Source organism: Anomaloglossus baeobatrachus, chromosome 9 (genome assembly GCF_048569485.1).
Source record: "Anomaloglossus baeobatrachus isolate aAnoBae1 chromosome 9, aAnoBae1.hap1, whole genome shotgun sequence".
Lineage (NCBI taxonomy): Eukaryota > Metazoa > Chordata > Amphibia > Anura > Aromobatidae > Anomaloglossus > Anomaloglossus baeobatrachus.
Window position 1 is genome coordinate 74,234,361 of NC_134361.1, and position 24,623 is coordinate 74,258,983.

Consider the following 24,623-nt stretch of genomic DNA (forward strand, 5'->3'; position numbering starts at 1 on the left):
TTTAGTCTTCATTCAGATGTCTGGTTATTTTTATGCATACAAGAAGAAAAAAATGAACTTTTCTCATTTGTGTGTTGGATCCAATTTTAATATTTGTTTCCTTTTTTGGACCATTTTTATGTAAAACAAAAAAAACAGTTCCAAAACTCTACTACTCATAAAACAGAAAAGGACAGACAGCCTTGGGATGATACACATACAGGATCAATGTGCTGTTTGTTTTTCATGGCCCCTTTGATGTGGATGGGCGAATTTGATCCATGACTTGGATCAAAAATGAACATCTCTATTTTCGCATCAAAAATTTTCCATCAAAAAAGGCCCCATAGACTTTAAAAGGGCGGTTCACCCATATTTTTTATTGTCTAGTTTGATATTTTATTGAGAAACAATGTTTCTCTCAAATGCCTTGTGTTGGTAATAGTGCCTGTGAGAGGCGTTATTGCAGACCGCTGTTCCCGCTCCAGTGACGTCACCGTCAAGTGCCGCACACGTCACATCCATGCAGCCGGCTGCATTCTTCCAGAATCACTGAGCTGTGGGCGGTGTTTCACCGCTGTCACAGCCCATCTGCTCCCTGCACCCCCTCCCTCCTCCCTCACAGCAGAACACTGCAAGCAAGAGACGCGACGCTTTGTGCTGTGAGGGAGGAGGGAGCAGGGAGCAGGGAGCAGATGGGCTGTGACAGCGGTGAAACACCGCCTACAGCTCAGTGATTCTGGAAGAATGCAGCCGGCTGTACGGATGTGACGTGTTCGGCACTTGACGGTGATGTCACTGGAGCGGGAACAGCCGTCTGCAATAGCGCCTCTTACAGGCACTATTGCCAACATAAGGTATTTGAGAGAAACATTTCTCAATATAATATTGAACCAGACAATAAAAAATATGAGTGAACCACCCCTTTAATGTACATATGCTTGTGTAAAAACCACAGGTGGGCATGTATGACTAAAAACGATTGTCTGAATCAGGTCTAGATCACATGTCATGGTGCATATTTGGTTTTTTTTTGGCAATGCCTCCATTGCAGCCTAAACGCTAGTATGTGGTATTTTAATTAGTTTCATGGTGGTCCACAGGGGCTGTATAGACATTTATAATCTTGCTTCCTTTCGGAACGTTTCTACAAAATGTTAGGGAACCTTTGGAAATCTCAGGTTTCTTCGCCAATGACAAAAATGTTTAAAATCATCTGATAGTGGAAGTTGTAACAGATAAGCGTGTTTTATCTATACATCAGTTCTTCAATTCTGTTGAGTCAAATCAAAAGACATCTGCTTTTTATCAGTGTAATGGTTTAGTACCCTCCAAAAGACAGCCTATTATGTTTTATGGTAAATAGCTTCATGATCGTGCTATGGGGATATGTGGAGTTTCACATACTGGAGACGGAGCGCCTCCTGCCTGCCGGGGCCGCCACTCATCTATCAAGTTACATTTCGACTTTTAGATATGATAGAGTAATTCCTAAAATTGTTGTAAGCAGATGGAACTTGATTAAAAAAAGATCGTAGTATTAATCTCTGCAATAGACAAGAGACTATTGTATTAGGAATATATTACACACTATATCAACAAGTGGCATGCTGCTGGATGCTGCAGATAAGCTATTCTTCTCGGAAAGGAGAGTTATCATCAGTAATTAACCTATTATTTAAATCCAATTTTGTGTTCAATGTGTTTTATTAAACATTTTGTAATTTTTTTAGCTTTTCATATCACAATTTGTATTAAAAAAGATTGAAATACTGCAATTTTCATACTTTCATACTGGCGATTGGGGCTTTTTTTTTAGGCTCTGACTTTCTATTGTTTGAAGAATTAACATATACACATAGCCACAGTGACCAGTGGAACTTTTGATATCAGCCGTGTATAGAGGTGTTGCCTGTCTTTGCAGTCCTGGCTCTAATGATAATGAGACTGCTGAAAACTCTTCCTGAAAAAGCAGGAATTATTAGCGTGCTCTCACACGAACGTATGACTCGCACAATTATCGGATCGCATCACAAGGCATGGCTGCACACTCTTCGGACAGGAGCGTCTCAGCTGCATAGAACTACATGCAGCTGATCCACTCCTGTCAGGAGAGTGTGCGACCGTGCCGGGTGATTCGATCCGATAATTTTGCGAGTCATACGTTCATGTGAGCACATCCTAGATCAGAAAAGTCCCAGGGGCCAGTGTGAAAGATGCAAGAATACTAATTTATTTACTTTTTAAATCATATAACCTGATTTAAACAATTGGTCAGAATCTGATGATTGCTTCTTTTAACCCCTTCATGATTTTCCATTTTTTCATTTTCATTTTCCCCTCCTTCCAATTAGCCATCATTTTATTTATTTTTGCTGTTCACATAACCATATGAGGGCTTGCGTTTTCCAGAACACGTTGTACTTTTGAATGACACCATTCATTATATCATGTGAAGCACTGGAAAATGGGGAAACAATATAAAAAAAGTGGAATTCCACAATTTATTTATTTTTTTTATTTGCCATGTTCACTATACAGTAAAACTGACCTGGCAATGTGATTCTCCAGGTTAGTATGATTACGCAAATACCAAACATGCATTTATGTATTTTATATAGTTAAAATAATTTTTCACTTTTTGTTGCATTTGTTAGTCCCCTTAGGGGACTTCAACTTGCAACCATCCATATGCATGTACTATACATAGCAATGCATCAGCACTGCTATGTATAACAAAAATCAGTCTTCTATGAATGCCTGCTAATCATGGACTTTCACAGAAGAAATATCATACCATGGCAACCCATCGGTGCTGCTACTGGCTCATTAAATGCCACTGTCGAAGATTGATAGCAGCATTTAACAGGATAACAGCCACAGGCAAAGCTCCACTAAACCCTTTAGAGGCAGATGACAGCTGAATAATGCAGCCATCATCTGCCGGGAAAGATTCAAGCTTGGCGTGCACGCCTCAAAGTCATATACCCGATATATGATGTAACTGTACATCATATGTTGTGAAGGGGTTAAACACAAGCTGATCTGCAGTAGCCAGCAGCGGCCACTACACTTCTACCAGAGCTAAGCTGTTCAGCTCCATACCATGTTTACATCCAGTCTCCACCAGACCTAATATCAGGTGATCTTTGAGATTGGTGAACCTCTGCCGATCTTATCCAGACTACCTATCCTTAGGACAGGTCATAATATATTGTACACGCAGACAACCCCATAACATGCAGTGCATATGACGTGGTACCTTATAAGTTAGGTTTAGACTTTACGTGGCAAGAGTCAGTTTTGACAGAATCATCTCAAGGAAACTATTACTGGTAGGTATACTACTTTAAAGAAGCAATTATGGCGAGCAAAATTAGACACCTTAGACTCAACGGTATACTACATTATGGATGTGGCAACCAACTAGCTATGGAGTAAAATTATCATAAACATTCTGTCATTGAAATGTTAAAAAGTAAGAAAATATTCATTTCTATAAGTGGTAAGAGTTGTCAAGAATTGAGCAAATAGATTTGTGCTGCCCTGATCGGGAACCCAGTTCTCCGTGGCAGTCGGACCAGGGCAGTCTTCCCTTCTGCTGATGGCATACTTCTCTATGGCATTCTTGGTGCCCCAGTAATTTTCTTTACGCTGCAACATTTTAGGAAAAGCAGTGATATCAGAAATGGTCTAGACTATAACCGATAGTATATAAATATTGAGCTGATTAATAAAAAATTCAATTTCTATCATTAAATGTTACAGTGCTTGACAACAACGCATATCTATCATTGGATTAATGGGAGTGGTAATTGACAGATATACTATTTTAAAGGGGTGGTTCACTAATCACCAATAGTGGCCATATGGCTGTAAAACTGATAGTGAAGGCTGTTTTCAAATACCTTGTTCAGCCAATTCTGCCTCTGAGAGATGCTATTCCGGTCCGCTCATCCCCCTGAAATGACCCACCCATGGGGCTCTGTGACCTCTGAGATCTGGTGATGTCACGTCTCCTTCCAGTTTACCTGACATCACCGAGCCTGGCGCAAGTCTTCCTGAGTGACTGGGCTGTGGGTGGCGTTTCACCGCTCATCACAGCTCAGCATCACAGCACAGCATGTCATGCTGTCTCCTTCACAGGAGAGCACCGCAAGCAGGATTGATGCTGGCTGTGACAAGCGGTGATACACTGCCCAAAGCCCAGTCTCTCAGGGAGACTGGGGCTGCCTCGGTTATGTCAGGTCAAATGGAAGTTGACGTGACATCACATCACCGGATCTCATAGGTCACAGAGCCCGAGGGTCACTTCATGGGGATGAGCGGACCGCAATAGTACTGAACAGAGGCAGAATAGGCTGAACAAGGTATTTAGAAAAAGCCTTCCATAGATGTGCCCACTATTGCAGAGTAGTGAACCACCTCTTTAATCAATATAGTAAAAATGTTTCTGACGTCATCCCCTTAGTTGAACTTCCAAAATTTCCCCATACCTCTGAAAGATCAACATCTCAAACATCCATGTAATTGACAAACATTTCACCATAACAGACAGTAGGGTATAAATTGGAATGGCTTGCAATACTAGACTAGTTTTTGTTTGATGTAAGTGGTTGGAGTCACAGTTATTTCACAGGAACCGGGTGGGTGGGTGCGTGACCATCAGACAATCTTCTATAGTCAATCTCTGAGGACTTTCCATTTAGACAGGTTTGATGTTCTCCTCTCCTTCTGTTGCCCCCTCCATAAAAGCAGCTCTACGTGCGTCTAACAACGACTCTCCTTTGTTATTCCCATTGGGATGAATATACACTTTTGGCCAAGTTAAACTTCATCTTTAATGAGTAATTGTGTGAAGGTAATTGCTTGCTGAGAAAATTGAGCCAATTTTATTCTGAACATTTGTCATTTTTTGTCTAGGTCTCCATATAACACAAGCCAAATTTGATAGTGTTTTATTCAGTCCAGAAACAGGTGAATGGAGCGGAGCAGCGATTATGCATGTACGGTCTACCAGAATCCGCTAGTAAATGCCCAAATCCGGCGGTCTAACCAGACGTGATTAGAGCATGCTGAGGCAGATTATAGGTTTTGCATGCCAAAGATTTTACTTTTTATTTAAAGATGTTCACATATTTCAGACTGATATATTTGACTATCAGTTTTATTCATTATGGACCTTTGACTGTACAAAGAATATCCGACTCACTCTGTCCTTACGAAGAGAAACACCAGCGGTTGTAATAAGGTGAATTCTGTACATAGTATAAATACTTGTGTACATACTTGCATGATTGCAAAAGATGTAGTCTAGTCATATACCGTTCCTCATCAGATTTAATTGTTGCATCATCTGAGAGTCTATTGTATTTTATACTGGATCGTAATACCGTCAGCCATGTAATTCCATCAAAGCTTATGTCACTCAGTAACATAAGTGCAGAATGAGCTGTTCAAACTAGGAACACTAGAAGGGGTGAACTAAGCAGTAACCAATGGGGCAGTCATCGTGGCCTCTTTTATGTGCCACCAGTCATCATGGCCCCCCATTCTGAAACTGTGTAGGGTACTTTGCACCCCACTGTTCACTTCTTCTAATTTACATGTGCATGTCATGTTGAAGAAGGTGTCCTACCACTTTTTAAACTTTTAATTAGGATGATAATTCAATCTTTGAGGTTTTCTGCATTTTCTTATTCGTCTCGCTCATGTATCTTTATAGAGTAGCGTAGAACATGCTCATTCTGCTAACAGTTTTGGAATCCTCATTCTAGAGAAAGAAGGATGACCCTAACCTAGCTTCAATTTAAACCCATTTAATTAACAGGTTCTAACAGTACCACAGAGGCTCTTAATTGGGTTCTCCAGGACTTACCTATTGATCACCTGTCCATATCAATATCTGATCAGTGGAGGTCCAACACCCTCACGATCAAATATTAATTGCTCCAAGAGTAGCCATATGTAAGCAATCGAATGGAGCATAGAACCCCATACAATGTTCTGGATAATCAACTTTACTCCTGTTTATGTAAATGGGAGATATGGATAGATCATTAATATGAAAGTCCAATGTAACTCTGTTAAAGAGGACCAACCAACAGGATTTTTATATATAAACTAAAGTGAGTGCTATACTGGCGATATCATGCTGATTCTAATCATACCTTTAGTTGTTAGATCGGATATATAGTTTCTGAAATACAGGCAAGTAAAGTTTCTGAACTGCACTGTTATTTTATTGATAGCAGCTACAGAATATCTAATAGGTGGATTGGATTTCACTACTTATTCCCGCCCCTGTCTGCTTGCCTATCCTTCCTCCCCCGTCTCTGTTATTACAGAGGGAGGACAGGAAGAGGAAGGACAGGCAGGCAGACGGATGGGAATAAGTAGCAAAATCTGACCCACCTATTAGATATTTTGCAGCTGCTATCAATCAACTAACAGTGCATTTCACAAACTTTGTTTGCCTATATTTCAGAAACTATATATCCGATCTAACAACTAAAGGTATATTTAGAATCAGCATGATAGTGCCAGTATAGCACTGGCTTTAGTTTATATATGAAAATCCTGGTGGTTGGTTCTCTTTAACCTTCGTCCGGCTGAATAGGTACAATTGTAACTATTCCCTTTTTAAATTGCAATCATTTTTTTTTTCGAAAAGCCGTAGAGGGCTGAAATTTCGTGACATCTCAGCAGTTTTGGTCCAGAATATATTGGCCAAATTTCAATAAAATATCTCCACCCCCTTCCGAGATAAGGGGTCCGGAAATTTTGGCAAAATTATGCAGCCTGACAAAGGTTAAGGGACATCATTGAAATGGCCACATAGATGTCATTAATGACAAATATTATGGTACACGACATTGTCGGTCCACCCGTCTTTCTCTATTCTCATAGATTCCAAAATGTGTTTATATAATTGTTAAGAATCAATCTAAAAAAAAATACCAGCAGGTACCAAATTATCTGCATTCAACAGTACAGTAAAAATAAAGGAACTCTAACCTTTTGCAGTCATTATACTTAACTCTGTCATTCTGTTAATTCAGTAAAGCGTGACAATTTCCAAACTTTTTATGGTCACTTTTCCGTCCAGTTGTCTATTTTAAGAAAAATAAAAAATTCTTTGTATTTTTTTAAGCAGGGTCCATATATACATAATCCTGATTCCGCAAGGTATCCTTGTTTTATTAAGCATGTTATTCTTTGTAAAGATTTCGTAAGTTACAATGTTTTGTACAGACTTTAATTGTTACAGTGTTTAAGCAATGAATACCATGCTGTGGTTCTAAAGTACGAAGTCCCGTTTTATTTGCTCCTTTTTTTTTATTTTGCTTTGAATGTATACAATTATATCCTGCTTAATTTTGCTTTGTGTTTTCAAGTGTTGCACAATAGCTTTTTTATTATTTTTTATGTTTTTTTATTTTATTTTATTCATGACAAACAAAATCTCTAACTCCAATGTAGAAAAACACAACTGTTTTAGCGCATGGGGAGGTATTCGCTCATGTACTGAAATGGTTTCATGTTTCTGTTGAGTAAGGATTTCGCAAAACTTTGCCAAATAAAGTTATGCCTTCTCCTTAGACAACCGGGGGCTTAAGTGCAGTTCTGATGTTTTTAAATACATTGTCTATGTATAAATAATGTTGTCTAACCTGGTATGTCTGTGTCTCTCATAGAGAGATTAATTATGCTGCCGGAGCAACAAATTATTTAAAAATGGTCAAATAAAATTTTTATTAAAAGTCATTTTGTGTAACTAAGTTTTTTTTTACGAAATTTGTCAAATTATGATTTGTTACATTTTTGTGAACTTTGGTGCCAAGTGTCTACAATATTTATATACAAAAAAATTTTCCCAACACTTATGTGGTCATTAAGGCTAAGTGCACACATCAGTTTTTTGCCATCAGGCATAATCTGGCGAAAAAACTAATGCAACGGATCCGTCGAAAAAACAGATCCGTTGCATCAGTTTTTTCCATCCATTTCTTCTGTTTTTTAACGGATCCGTTTTGATAGTGAGCATGCTCAGTTTAAAAAAACGGAAACCGGCGCCGGATTCTGGCATATGACGGATGACGCCGGATCCGGTGTCCATAGGCTTCCATTATAAAACACGGCGCCAGATCCGGCGCGATCCGTTTTTTTTTTTTTATTCAACTTTTTATTTTGAAAAAGGTTTTTAAAACATATTGTACAACAGAAAAGAAAAGAATAACACACAGATATGCAGTTACACGAATAGATACACCATTTCACATGTATGCTCATTAATGGACTATTTCACCAACATTCCAAGCGTCAAATATAAGGTGGAAGGTGTCCCCTGATACTGGTCTAAACCCCGAGCGTCCATCACTTCATTCCTGTATCCGACCCTACATCTGGTATGTGTCCACTAGAGCATCCCAAAGAGACCATGTCACTGTGAACTTATCCATTGTATTATGGAGCTGCGCCGTGAGCCTTTCCATATTCCTGACATCTTTTATTCTGGCATATAGATCTGAGACGGAGGGCGGGGCTACCCTTCTCCAGAACAGTGAAATTAGACATTTGGCCGCAGTAAGGACATGGAGTAAAAGCTGTAGTTCAGGTTTGCTAAGAGACGATGGGAGGGCATTCAGCAGGTACACTACCGGGTCTCTGGTCACGCTACCCCCAACCAATCTGCCAATCAAGGATTCCACTTCCTCCCAAAAGCCATCAATGATCGGGCATGTCCAGAATATATGGTATTGGGATGCTCCCCCACGGCCACATCTCCAACACACATCTGGACAGGTACGGTTAAATTTGTGTAGGAGTTCTGGTGTGTGGTACCATGTCATAAGGATCTTTACTTGGTTTTCCTTATAAAGAGTGCAAATCGAGGACCTAAATGTCCTAGCCCATATGACTGACCAGAGTGCATCTGAAAGGGGGCGTCCGACCCATCCCTCCCATCTCTTCATGTATGAATGCTTCAATACTTCCGGCGGGTCCCCGATTATCAGTATGTTATAAATGGCCGAGATCAGTCCCCTGGTTGAAGTCCTGCCTGAGCAAAGGATTTCGAATGCTGTGGGACGCCGCACCCCCGCCCGTCCCATAATGTCTCTGAAAAAATGTGATACTTGTTGGTATGAGGAATATAGGAGAAGGGGTAAGTTGTATTGATATCGTAAATCTGAAAATGACTTTAATTTCAGCGTAACCGGGTTGACCAGGTCCCGAAAACAGTAGAGGCCCGCCTTCGCCCACTGCCCCATCACCCCCGGGTTCATGCCCTTTGTCAGATGTGGTGTGAACAAGAAAGGGGTCAGCAGAGAAGACTGTGAGGCCAGCTGGAACTTCATTCTACACTGTCGCCACAACTCCCTTGTAAATGCCATCGGACCCAGGAGTTCTCTGGATGGGGTTTCACTAGGACGTCCCTATAGTAGAGAGCTGGGGTGGAAAGGTGCCATCCAAAGTTTCTCTATCTCCGTCCACCTGTTAAAAGCCGGTAAGGTCGTCCATGACACCAGGCTGCGCAGGTGTGCGGCATAGTAATAAAGCTTAAGATTCGGACACGCCAAGCCCCCTTTTGTACGTGGTGCGCATAGTACTGAATCTGGGATGCGGTGCCTTCCTGAGTGCCATATAAATTGCAAGAGTTTTGATTGGACTTTTTTCAGTACCCCCAGGGGAACCCGCACCGGGAGTGTTTCAAACATATAGAGAAATTTAGGGATAATTGACATTTTAATTGTAGCGATTTTACCCAAAAAGGAGATCTGAAGTGATGACCATTTTTTCAGGCTATTTTCCACTTTGCGTATCAGGGGAGGGAAATTGGCTTGGTATAATGTTTTATAACTAGGGGTTATTTTGACTCCTAAATATTGTAGGGAATCTGAACGCCAGGAGTATTTGAAATTTTGTTTAAGGATCTGTAATTTAGTGTCTGGGATGTTAAGCGGCAAGGCCTCTGTTTTATCGGAGTTAAGTTTATAGCCCGAGAGTCTAGCGTATTGAGTTAGTACTGCGTGTACGTTTGGTAGGGAAATGACGGGATTAGTCAGAGACAACAGAACGTCATCTGCAAATAGGGCCACTTTAAAGGATTTATCCCGAACCTTGACCCCCATAATGTCCGGATTAAGTCGAATATGTGCTGCCAGTGGTTCAATGCTTAGGACATATAGCAAAGGGGACAGAGGACAGCCCTGCCTAGTTCCATTTCGAATGGGCAGGGTATTGGAGTGTGCATGAGGAAGGCGAATCATCGCCGCAAGGAGAGAATACAGGCCCCGCAGGGCTGAGACAAATGGTCCCGACAGGCCGAAGTGGTCCAATACAGAAAACATGAAGGACCAATCCAGCCTATCGAAAGCCTTCTCCGCGTCTAGTCCCAGAAGAAGTGCTTCCACTCCCTCCCTATTCACGACCTCCACCAGATCTAGGATCCTTCGGGTGTTGTCCCCCGCCTGACGATAGCGAACGAAACCTACTTGGTCTTTATGAACCAGCTGTGGGATCCAATTATTTAGACGGTCCGCCAACAGTTTGGTGAATATTTTAAGATCAGAGTTTAAAAGGCTAATAGGGCGATAGCTCGCACATTCCATGGGGTCCCTACCCGCTTTAGGTATGACAGTTATGTAAGAGTGTAAAAAAATATTTGGGATGTCCTCACCCTTCATGAAAAGATTGAAAAGATGAGCCAAATGAGGCGACAATTCTCCCAGGAAGGTTTTATAATATAGGTAAGTAAACCCATCAGGGCCCGGAGCCTTGTGGTTAGGGAGATCTTTAACAATCTGATGGATCTCATCCGGAGCTATTTCTCGATTAAGATCCTCCAGAGCCTCCTGGGACAGTTTTGGTAGGTGACATTCAGCCAAATAATCATTCATTATTGTTGTTCTATCTGGGTGGGACATTGGTAGTGACGGAGGGATAGAGTACAAGGATGTGTAGTATGCGTGAAAGAGTTGTGCAATTTTTGTGGGATCGTAATGAGGGGTACCCAAAGTATCCTTTATGGCGCAAGGAGCGGAAGTTATCGTTTGGTCCCGGAGCCTTCTGGCCAGCATCGTATGTGATTTATTGCCATACTCATAATACTTCTGGCGTGAGTAACGTAATAGCTTTTAAATTTTCCCGTGTGATATCTCTTTTAATTTAGTTCTGAGATCTATTACCGCTTTCAGGCGAGTCTTAGAGGGGTGGGTGCGAAGGCGTTCCTCTGCTGCTCGGAGGTCCGTTTCACATTGATGATAAAGATGCTGTGAGTCCTTTTTGAGCTTGGAAGAAAAGAAATAGCTATGCACTCCCCTCTAATAACCGCCTTGTGGGCTTCCCATATCACTGGGAAAGATGGAGGGGTCTGAGAATTCTCCGCAAAGTAATTCTGTATAGCCTTACAGATAGATTCTCGAGAAGTAGGGTTAGTGAGTAGGGATTCATTTAGTCTCCAGTGGGTTCTTTTTGAGGGAACATTTGTTAAATTAAGGTGTAGTAGTAAAGGGGCTTGATCTGACCACGTGATACTGCCTATTTGTGCTTGTCGGAGTGTTCTAAGAGTGAGGACGTTACCAAAAAAATAATCGATTCGGCTATGGGAATTATGAGGATGTGAGAAGAAAGTGTATTGTCTTGCTGTCGGGTTGTCAATTCTCCACAGATCAAATAGTTGGTATTTATGGATCAATTTGCGAAATCCCGTGGACAAATTAGATGACCTATTCAGGTTTGTGGATTGCGAGGGTGCTAGCATTTTATCGGCTCTGTGTGAGAACACCATATTGAAGTCCCCTCCTATAATGTGAAAGACCCCCCGGTCTGACGGGAGGCGTGAGAGAACCGAAGCAACAAATCTATTCTGATTAGAGTTTGGAGCATAGAGGTTACATAGGACCAATTTCTTCCCATTCAGCGTGCCCTGGATGATCAGGTAGCGACCTGAGGGATTTGCTTCCCACTTACTCACTTGGAGTGGGCAAGTGCGAGAAATTAGTATAGCCACTCCAGCTTTCTTTTTGATATTTGTAGCCGAAAAGGATTGAGGAAACCAATGGCGGGCAAAGTTAAAAGAGCTTTTTTCCGTGAAGTGTGTCTCTTGCAGAAACACCACATCCGCCAGTGATTTTCGCATCTCCTGAAGAACCAGCCTCCTTTTAACATCGGAATTCAACCCCTTCACGTTAAGGCTCATCAACACAGCCATCCCGGTGTCTTAATGTAAGCTAATGTCAGGGCTAGTGTTTGAGATTGTCGCCTGATGTGTACGGTAGACATACTCCCTGGGTCCTTCCAAAACAGAGTGCCTCTACTATAGTGTGTTGCATACCTGAGTACAACCAGAACAAGAAAGAGTAAACCAAAACATATCTACGTTCTACCAAAAAATAGAAATTCTTCAGTTACGCAATAAGGGTATGGAATCAACCCCGACCGTCGACCTACTTTTATACAAAGTTAAGGATACCTCACTAAGTATAACCTGCACTATAAACCAAAGTGCGAATCAATTGGTTCGACTCTGCAGAAGGGTTAGTGGCGGAACCTCACAAACCGGACTAGGGATCCAAACCTCCCCCCACCCCGGAGTTTTGTATAAAGGAGGATGTCCCAGGAAAATGGGAAGCAATATAAACAAACCAGTTGACCCCCTGGAATTTCCATCTGAGATCAAAAAAGAAATGACTATAAAGTCATGGGAAAATGCATTCAAGTAGGTCCTTCTGCTCTTGGGCCTCTAGGTCGCCGTTTACGTGCTGCTGTGGCCGGCTGTCAGGTCTGAGGGAGCTGCTGTATCTGTTGGGGCAGAGTCCAATCTGGCAGGTCCGGGACAGGAAGGTCGAATGCATGGCAAAATGACTCCAGGTCTGCAGGGGTCCGAAGGCTGGCCGGCATCTCCCCTCGCCGCGCAGATAGACTGAACGGGAACCCTCATCTATAGAGGATATTATTGGCCTTTAGGGATGACAGTAATGGGCGGAGGGCCCTCCGCTGCTGTAGTGTCAACCATGAGAGATCCTGAAACAGCTGAATCTTAGCATCTTGGTACATCGCTTGTTTTGGCAGTCGTGTTCTGTACATTATTTCCTCTTTAAGTTGGAAGTCCACAATATGACAAATAATGTCTCTCGGGTTCCCTGTCAAATTTTTGGGGCACAAGGCCCTGTGTGCTCTGTCCATAGGAATTGGGCTATCAGAAGGGCGCTGAAGGAGAGAATTAAATATGGTCTGCAGAATTTTTGTAACGTCCTCCTTCACTTGGGCCTCAGGGACCCCTCTGACCCTTATATTGTGGCGTCTACCTCTGTTGTTAAGATCTTCAATATGACGCTGTAATTCTCTTATGGCGTCGGCCTGAGAGGAGGTATGGGACTGGAGGTGGCGAATGGTTGATCTAGCATCATTATGATCAGTCTCCAGCTGGTTTATTCTTTTAGAGATAGATACTACATCCTGTCGGACTGCCGCAATTTCAGACCTGCAGGTATCTTTCACTTCAGAGATAAGTGCTTGGAAATCCGTTTTTGTAGGGAGCTGACGTACAAATTCCCACCAATCTGCTGGAGGGCATGCAGGCTGCGGGGGCACGGATCCAGCAGTCAGGGTTCCCGGCGGCCCCCTCTTAGAAGCTACTCTGCCAGGCGGGCTCAGTGGGATCTTAGAGTTCTCTTTATAATGTGTTACAGGGACTGGGCTCCTTGGCCCTGCCTCCCCAGATGATTTCTGGTGCCTTTGGGGCATTGGGGTGAGAGTCTCACTCTGTAACATTGGTGGTCCCAGTGGGGAGGGCAGGGAGGCATCTTTATGGGGTTCTGGGTCATCCCACACAGGCTGGGGGATTATTGCAGGCTGCCGGGTCTCTATCCTGGCCTCCTGGGCCTCCTCCTGTGCCTCTCCCCGGTCCCCCACTAAGCCATCCACTATTCCACTGCCGGAGCTCCCCCAGTCTTCAGCTCCATCGCCCCAGACTAAGTCACCGGACTCCCCCTGTGGATTTGCTGTTAGAGCCGACGGACTCCAGCCACCACCACTTTCCAGGATCTCTAATGGGGAAAGCAGCGACATTTCCCCCATCTCCGTGCGGCCGCCTGAGCTCGCCTCTAGGGAGAACGTATATCTCCTACCCGGTCCTGCAGTCCGTGGGCGCACACTCTCCGCTCGCTCACCGCAGTCCTGATCCCGTCCGCGAGCAGGTGAGTCACCGCACTTCTCCTCTGCTGCCGCCGCCATCTTAGCCACGAGGTCAGCTCCCCTCCTGCCGGCGTCCGCGGGATCCTCATTTCTTCCTCCGTCTGCGCCGCCTCCTTCACCAGCCTCCACATCCTTTCCTCCATCTGCGGCATGCCCCAGCTCTCTCCATCCGCCGTCCCCCATACCTCCCGGAGCTGCGGCGGCCTGTGGAAGCAGGGGATGCGGCGCTCCCGCTATCCGGGCATCCTCCTGTTCTTGCGCCCCTGGCGGCTCCTTAAGTAGATAGGAGTCCAGGGTGAGCGGCGCTGGGGTTCCCGGGTCTTTGGCAACCTTAAGGGGCTTTCTCTTCCCCATCCTGGGCACTCCAAGCTATTGCAAATGGGCTTATTTTACTCCCGGGTGTAGGAGCTCAGTCCTCAAATGTCCTGCTCCATGAAGCTTCGGCCACGCCCCCGATCCGTTTTTTTTAACGGACACAAAAACGTTCACCCCAACGTTCCATCCAGCCACTGGACAAGAAAATTTTGCCGGATCCGGCGAAAGCCGAATGGAACGCAAGGCCATCCGGTGCAATCCAGCGCTAATAGAAGTCTATGGGAGGAAAACCCATCCGGCGTCAACAGACGCCGGATGCGTTTTTTCATGTTTCTGCTGGATTGCGCCTGATGGCCAAAAACTGATGTGTGTACGCAGCCTTACAATGTACTTTTCCCATCTCATGCACACACAGTAAGGCAATATAATAGAAACTCAATTATTCTATTAGTACATTTTTGGAGTATAGAGTATAGGGTATACCTTTGTGCTCAGAGATAACCCACATGAATAAAGGGGAGAGAACATAAAGACTTAATGCAAATGTGAATCCCAGGGTGCGCAGACACAAGGGTTAGGGTTGCTCTCATCCACTGGCCGTGGCTAGTCCCACTGAATGCCCGTACTACTTCTCCATGGGAAGAAGACTACCCAGATATCACAGGGTGAGGGTACCACACTCCGGTAAGACTTTATTGGGTTACCAGCAGACAACAGCATATAGTACATTCCCAGAAAGAACTTGAGATGGTGCAAGAGACTGTCTCACCCTTCCACTGGTTTGCAGGGATTAGAACCTCCGCGAACTTCAGTGAATCCAGGCCTACTAGCCCAGCCAGCAAAACCCTGTTCTTGGTGGGCACCCAAAGAGGAGATAGTGGGAAGCTTAAGAAACTGACTGAGCACAGCGAATTATGTGGCCAGGTGAGCAGTTTTAAGCTGGGTTCTCCAAATTTATGGACTCAGTGTTGAGTAGTACAAAGATAGACCATAATGATCCAGCAAGGGAAGGAAGTCCACCAGGAAAAATTAAAATCTTGCATTTTATATCTTCAATTTAAAATGTCCATTACATGCGCATCCATCAGAAAAAAACTCTACAAAAGTTCAACTTGCCACAAAAACCCTAGAGTGTTTTTAGAGTATTTTCTGATGGATGCACATGTAATGGACATATTAAATTGAAGAAATAAAATGAAAGATTGTACGTATTCCTGGTGGACATCCTTCCCTTGCTGAATCATTTATGGACTTTGTTTGTGCTACATGATATCCAGGTGAGATCTGTGCCAGGGTTGAAGCAAGAGCGAAAAAAAAGGGGTTTTAAAAGTGAGTTGACCCTGTATAGTGGTTTTAGTGTTGAGTAGTGGAGCAGTTCTGTAATCTACCAGCTGGAGCCATGGTCCCTAGGCTAAAGGTCTGTAGAAGGACACCACAGACAAGTGTAGGACCTTTTTTTTATATTTGTCAGAGCCCATTTCAGGATATTGTGCCCCACATGATTGGGGAAAGATAAACATGGTTGTTCCCTCATTGCTCCATAGTTCAATTAGACTGCATAATAATTGTTCTCCAAATTATGCAGACAAATACACCGCAGGGGGCTGATGCAATCAATAACTAGCTGGCATTTCACATAGTAGCATAAAAGGGGCATTGGATAGTCTCACATATAACAATGGCTCATGACCCTGAACTAACTGAACAAAGGAATAGTACATCAAGCATAATTGAGAATAGTTCACCCCAGACACGAGTGTCCAGATCTTCCCATTGACATTGAGTAGTCACACAGTTCACACGGTTTTACACACTTCATTATACTGAAGTACTAGTTGTTTTTTATCAAAATACAAAAGAGTTTGTGGGAAACAGCCATGATTAATTTTGGATGTTAAAGTGCCTGAATATGCTGTGGGTATCATGGTTGGCCAAAATCTTTCTTTTAGAAAATCAAAATCAAATCTTTATTTTTATATAGCGCTAACATATTCCGCAGCGCTTTACATACATCAGGAACACTGACCCCATGGGGGCTCACAATCTAAAGTCCCTATCATCATGTTTTTGGAGTGTGGGAGGAAACCGGAGTACCCGGAGGAAACCCACGCAAACACGGGGACATACAAACTCTTTGCAGACGGTGTCCTTGGTGGGATTTGAACCCAGGACCCCAGCGCTGCAAGACTGCAGTGCTAACCACTGAGTCACCGTGCCGCCCCTTTTAGAACTGTGTTTCCCAAACTCCAGTCTTCAGGACCCCCAACAGGTCATATTTTCAGGATTTCCTTAGTATTGCACAGGTGAGAGGAAATGGGGCAATGTCAGATGTCTTTTATCCTGTGCAGTACAAAGGAAATCCTGAAAGCATGTTCTTTTGGGGGTCCTGAGGACAGGAGTTTGGGAAATACTGCGCTAGAACATTAGTGTAAGAAATAAATTTTCATTTTGTGTAAAGTGGTTAGTTGATAAGGGGGTCTGCCAACAAATCCTGCACTGGAAAGTGCACAAACATGGAGTGGATCAGGATAAATGGGGAGGTATTCTATACAGCTCACCGATGATGTGGTTTAGAAGAAAACAGATAATGATTAAAAACAAGCCTTGCTGTCAAATGAGCTCACTGATGGACACAGTGTTAACTCATTCCACAGTCTGCGGTATACTATGATGTCTAGATATGAGTGAAGAGTTGGCAATATTTAAATTTAAACAAACCATTAAAATCATTGGTAGAAAAGGTGCAACAAACAATGTTAAACCAAAGATAATTTTATTTCAGTTTATGCTAAAACACAGAATCCACCAAATCACACAATTCAGCAATAGTTAATCCTATGGGCCCTTTACAATTCAATAACATCAATATGGACAATTCCTACCTTGGGGATAGACGTGGGCCCCCTGACCGCTCCAGTCTCTGTGCAGCTACATGGGCTGTACCAATGATATGTCCGCCCGTGATACTGTGTATAGGGGGATATGGAGCATAATACTGTGTATATCAGGCTATGAACTACCATCCAGTGTATGGGGAGGGGGATATGGACCATCATACTGTTTATAGGGGGCTATGGTTATTATACTGTATGAAGCTATGGGACATCATACTATGAGTAAGGGCTATGGGGCATAATATTGTGTATTTGGGGCTATGGGCCATCATACAGTGGTATGGGGAGGGGGCTATGAACCATCATACTGTTTATAGGGGGCTATTGGTATTATACTGTGTATAAAAAGCTATGGGAAATCATACTATGTATAGTGGCTATGGGGCATAATACTGTGTATATGGGGCTATGTGCCATTACACAATGTATGGGGAGGGGGCTATGAACCATCCAACTGTGTATGGCTGGCGATGGGCATTATACTGTCTATATGAAGCTATGGGACATTATACTATGTATAGGGGCTACTGGGCATAATAATGTGTATATGGCGCTATAGGCCATCATGCTGAGTATAGGGAGAGGGCTATGGACCATCATACCGTTCATAGGGGGCTATTGGCATTAACCTGTGTATTTGAAGCTAAGGGATATCATACTATGATTATGGGCTATGGGGCATAATGCTAAGAATATGAGGCTATGGGCCATCATACAGTATATGGGGAGGGGGCTATGGACTGTCATGCTGTTTATAGGGGGCTATGGATATTATAGTGTGCAGATGAACCTATGGGACATTATAGTATGTATAGGGGCTATGGGGCATAATACTGTGTAGAGGGGGCTATGGGGCATAATATTGTATATAGGGGCTCAGGGGCCAAGTTACTTTTTTTGAGGAGCTGTGGGGGTCAACAAATTGCAAATAGGGGGCTGGGCGGCATCATTATAAGGATGTATCATTATAGGAAGGGTTATAAGCAAACAGTTGAGGGGCAATTTCATTCATATAAGGAAGTGTGGGGTAATTCTGAAGGTTTTAGTTCTTGCCGCCCGTTGTTTAGACAACATGAATGAGATGACAGGTTCCCCTTAATATCTTGTTCTGTGGAGAATCTGGGGCAGACCCAATGATAGCCGTAATGTGAAGGTTACCCCTTCCTTGCTCCTTGTACGCACTCCGGGCTTTCGTCTTATCAGCCTATAACGAAGACTTGTTTGATTACTTTTCATTTTACACGTTTATTTAGCAGTCAGTGATTCCCCGAAAGCGTTTAATTAGATCATCGCAGATCAAAAGTGAAAGGTTCAAAATGCTAAATAATTCCTGAAATGAGTTGTCAGGAAGCTTTTATTTACTGATATTCATGCATTTCATTTACACCTGGCATCGAGCCAGCGTTCCTGACAGCTGAGATTTATTGATTTAATTGCCTCGGGTAACCATGCAATAAAATCATCTCCAAGATAAATTTTCATGGCACCGTACGCTGGCAAAGTAATTTTTCAAGTGCCGCGGCTATATTTCCACAGGTACCAGGTGCAAAAATTTGCTTAATGAAAAAAATGTCTAATTACGTGCTGTTACTTCCATTTACCTTTTACTGTGGCATTTCATTTGGAAAATAGCGGGATGGAATTCTTGAGAAGCCAAAGATACTCAGCTAATTAGCCGATAAAATTACTCTCGAGAAGACGATCTTCAGGGATTTCTGCAAATGTAAGTCTGATATAACTTCAAAACTCTTGTGTTAATAGTTTCAGGATAAGGTCAGGCTGCAGGACATAAGGGGTTAACCGTAGGGGGCGTCTTGCAAGCTATATTATTGTTATTGTCGGAAAACGTCTTCTTTCCTGCAGAGATCTCCGGCGTATTAGGGCTTATTCAGATAAGCGCCTTCATGGGGGAGAGTATAAACTTTCTCGCATGGTGTTCTAGATGGAACACTGCATGAGCAAACTGCTTCAATATTACGTAACCACTGGGATAATTGATCCCATCTCCTGTAAGCCACCATTGTTCAGAAAAATAACTATAAAGGTATTGCATGTCTGAAATACTGGAATAACGGGCATAATAGGGGTTCTTCCAGCAGCTTTACGGCTGCCAGTCTTAAGAGGAGAACACCTGCATAATCCCAAATCTAGCAATGACAAGAGATGTTCAAGACATTAGGCCAAATGCCACCGATCCACAATCACTCCAAATTCTACTTACAATAATAAAGAAGTCTCCTATTGTGCTTTGAATTAGGTGACTATGGCCCTTGATATTGCGTAGTTATTGCTATGACTTCCAACAACCTTGATTTTAATGGTGCTGTACTGTGGACATACAAAAGAATGACATCTAAAGCGTACCTATTGTTTTAGCTAACTTTTTAGAATAATCTGCCATGTATGTACATGAGAATTAACATTAGTTATCTCAGAAAATTAGAATAATTACCACAAAATACCTGCAAAGGCTTCCTAAGCAGTTAAAATGGTCATTTAGCCTGGTTCAGTAGGCTACACAATCATGGGGAAGACGGCTGGCTTGACAGATGTCCAGGGTGCAGTCATTGACACACTCCACAAGAAGGGTAAGACATAAAAGGTCATTGCTAAAGAAGCTGGCTGTTCACAGAGTGCTGTATCCAAGCATATTATTAGAGAGTTAAGTGGAAGGAAAAAGTGTGGTAGAAAATGGTGCAAAAGCAACTAGGATGATCACAGCCTTGATAGATTTGTTAATAAAAGGTAATTCAAAAATGTGGGGGAGATTCGCAAGGAGTGGACTGCTGCTGGAGTCAGTGCTTCAAGAGCCACCACACACAGACGTATCCAGGACATGGGCTACAACTGTCACATTCCTTCTGTCAAGCCACTCATGACCAATAGACAACTGCCTGGACCAAGGAGACAAAGAACTGGACTGTTGCTCAGGGGTCCAAGGTGTTGTTTTCAGATGAAAGTAAATTTTGCATTTCTTTTGCAAATCGAAGTCCCAGAGTCTGGAGGGAGAGTGAAGAGGCCACAATCCAAGCTGCTTGAGGTCTAGTGTAAAGTTTCCACAATCAGTGATGGTTTGGGGAGCCATTTCATCTGTAGGTCCACTGTGTTTTATCAATACCAAAGTCAGCGCAACCGTCTACCAGGAAATTTTAGAGCACTCCATGCTTCCCTCTGCCGACAAGCTTTTTGAGATGGAAATTTAATCTTCCAGCAGGACTTGGCACCTGTCCACACTGCCAAAAGTACCAATACCTGGTTTAATAACCACATTATCACTGTGCTTGATTGGCCAGCAAACTCACCTGACCTAAACCCCATAGAGCACCTATGGGGTATTGTCAAGTGGAAGATGAGAGACACCAGAACCAACAATGCAGATGAGCTGAAGGCTGCTATCAAAGCAACCTGGGCTTCCATAACACCTCAGCAGTGCCAAAGGCTGATCGCCTCCATCCCACGCTGCATTGATGCAGTAATTCATGCAAAAGGAGCCCCAACCAAGTATTGAGGCATTTACTGTACAGACTTTTCAGTAGGCACCAACATTTTTGAGTTAAAAAGCATTTTTTCAATTGGTCTTATATAATATTCTAATTTTCTGAGATAATGACTTTTGGGTTTTCATTGGCTGTAAGCCATAATCATCAACATTAACAGAAATAAACACTTGAAATAGATCCCTCTGTGTGTAATGACTCTATATAATATATAGAAATAGATCCCTCTGTGTGTAATGACTCTATATAATATATAGGAATAGATCCCTCTGTGTGTAATGACTCTATATAATATATAGGAATAGATCCCTCTGTGTGTAATGACTCTATATAATATATAGAAATAGATCCCTCTGTGTGTAATGACTCTATATAATATATAGGAATAGATCCCTCTGTGTGTAATGACTCTATATAATATATAGGAATAGATCCCTCTGTGTGTAATGACTCTATATAATATATAGAAATAGATCCCTCTGTGTGTAATGACCCTATATAATATATGAGTTTCCCTTTTTGTCTTGAATTACTGAAATAAATTAACTTTTTGATGATATTCTAATTTATTGAGATGCACATGTATCTTGAGTCGAGGGAGAGGGGGACGGATTATAAAAAAAAAGAGAGTGGACAGGCTCTTAAATGCTCAGTCAGGATACAAAATTTTAAGAAATAACTAATATACCTATATTTTCTGGTGGCTTTTAGGATACTTTGTCACGTGTGTGTACATAAGATATAGTAGGTATATTGATTATATAACTTGTATCCTTCATTTTCCTAGTGTCTTTTTGTAGGCTCAAATTTTAGTTTTTCTCTAGCTTATCAGAGTGGAGGAAGACTATAGCTGCAATGATACCTCCAATACAAAGCACACACATAGGCAAAGGGAAATCCTTCTTCCCTATTTCTCTGTAGCACATCCTCGGCATGAAGCAGTATTGAGCAGTGTAGCTGTGCACCTAGCACTGGGGTGGGAAATAAAACTCTTTAGGATTAGCAGTATGATGTCTTTCTGCCTCAGTCTTCCTTTAGTAGCTCCTCCATCCCCTTCCCCTCTCTATCGACTTTTATGGGTTGAAGCATTCAACCTGATCCCTCCATGAATGGAGTTCTGTAGACAATTTCAAAGAGAGTGATTAGAGCAGAAGGTTGGGGAAGAAAACAAATGGCTGAAAAGAGGAGAAAAAGGCATTTTTAACATCATGATCATAACTTAGAATTCCTTAGCTTTTTTTATCATTGATTTATAGCAAAAAAAGTGATAGTTACTCTTTAAAAGTGTAATCTATAAGTGAATTACGAGTTGTAATTAATGAACATTAATTATTACCTTGGCATCATCCATTGACAGTTTATAATTATACTGCCACGCTTGCCGGGTGTAGCACGTGTGGTGAGATGCGTTCAAACCTACGTGCTGCTGATTCACAACAAAAAACACAAGAAAAGGGGAGCACCGTGGACACAAAAACAATGGGAGGCCGTAGAACTAATGAGAGGGGTAGGTGGGCACCTCCTAACCTCATCTTTACCTGTCCCTCCTCTTCTTACCAGTCCCTATACAGTCTCCGCAACTGATGCTGAACAGGAACCTGAGACCCTAGGAAGACCCTAAAGTAACCCTTACTAGTGAGGGGCAGGTAGGGTTCACTAGACCTCACCACTGCCCTAACAACACACCAGGGAAGTAAAGACAAACCGTGGGAAAAAACAGCCAAAAGGATATAGCCTGAGCACAGGAAACTTCAACTGCAGAACCTTCCTCAAAGGCAGCCAGTACACAAATCACTTTGTATCTTCAGCAGGGATTGCTGGGATACACCACTATTTAAAGCTGAAGGGTGTGACTACTTAGTAAGTGCAGCTGATCACTCAGCAAGGAACCGCTTGGAAAAGCTGCAATAAAAAAACCTGACACTGCAGTGCCAAGAGAAACAAAATCTATTTAAAATGAAGAGAGCCAGATGAGAGGCTCCAGTCCAAAGGCTGTCACGGGTCTCTATATGCAGGGATACGAATGTGATATGTAGTTTATATGACTACGTTCAGGACTTAGCAGTGTGAGAATGGAGTTAAAAACTACATGGATGATCTAATCTAATAAAAAATATGCCTGGTCCAGTAAGGGTTAAGTTTACGGTTTTTCAGATAATAATAGCTGTCGGACAGTCCGGTACAACAAAGTGAAAAAAAAAAAGTAATCAATTATGTCAATTGTTAAAGAATTGCAGGAAGAAACATCAGTTGATTGACCAGTGAATAAATTGGATGAGAGCCTAGAAAACTGCTGCTCTGTGCAGAGCCTGGCAGAAATCAAACCTCTAGTAAGAACGTTGAGTGATGACTATGAGTAAAGTACCGAACATTGATAGAAAACAGATCAATGGATGGAAACAGAGAGCAGGCTCATCACAGACATGAATCCTGCCTGCACATTTCGAGAAACTCACGTTAACAAGAGTGTGTGCAATCATGTAATTCAACGAGAGACAGAATACACAGCCGAGGGGCTGATATGGTATTGACGGAGACATAATGGTTGGATACAAGAGTTCTCATGAGGAAATGACACAGCCGGAGCTCTAGTGAACTTACGTGTATTGACGGATTCCAAAGTGGATAGAGAATATTGTGCGATTGTGTGCTCCGACTGGATCAGATGTGACTCTAAGAGATATGTGGCTAAGGAGTGAGCAGAAATAGATGAATAATACAAGTGATATAGAGAAACATGGGTCTATCCGTTTGCAGACGTGAAACATTGAGATCTTATGCAATTTCTAAAATATTTACTCCAAAATAAATGCTTCAAAGGCCCACCCTCCAGCCACACACAGCTTGTCTGTCCATAAGGGAAGCCACTGACAATTTTTGTTTAAAAAATTAAATAAATAATGCTTCAAAGTAATAAGGAAAATAACAGTTTGCGAGACTGTCTAGACTCTAGACAAAAAAGGAAGAACAAACACCGGTAGGGGATTAGGCCACCAAGGAAGTGTGAGGGAATCCATAAGGTGTTACTTGTTTTATTATTTTACATCATATAAGTTTTTTCTTAATTTTTATTTTATTTAGAGGCTGGATTTGAAATCCTGCACTATGTAGAGACTATGTGTGTCTCTACTGATGAATTTTAGGTCGAGTGACAGATGCAATCCTCACGAGTGTATAAAACGTATCATGAACTTATATAGAATTCCGTGAGATTGTAGGTTAGTTCAGTAGTAAAATAAATCAAGTAGAAGGGTGGCAAAATGTTAAAAATATAGAAATAGAAAACCTCCCCCATACTTCACTACTCATTTCACTTGCTGCCACCGCTGCTCCTTGTTCACGGTCCAGTCCTCCTCCTCCTTCGTCACACTGCACCTCAGTCTCCTGGTGTTCACATTATGCATGTTCTGATGCTTACTTGCAGCCGGAACACCCAGGCACCAGGTTGGAGATGAGATGTGACAGAGACACAGAAAACTGGACAGCACTCAGAGAGCAGAGGGGCTAGCTTTAAAAGTGAAAGCCAAGGGGAGTGGGTTTTGCTAACCGTTTGCCAGCTGCTTTTTGCTCCAGTTGCCCCCACTGCTTCCTGACCCATCTGCTGTGCTTCCGTTGCTCTACATCAGTGTTCACTTTTTGCCACGACTTCCGGCCACAGGCCCAGCAGATCACTGCACCCTGTGTAGCTAACTCCAGGGCAGGATTACCAAATTTACTTTTTATTTTTTCTGCACATTTT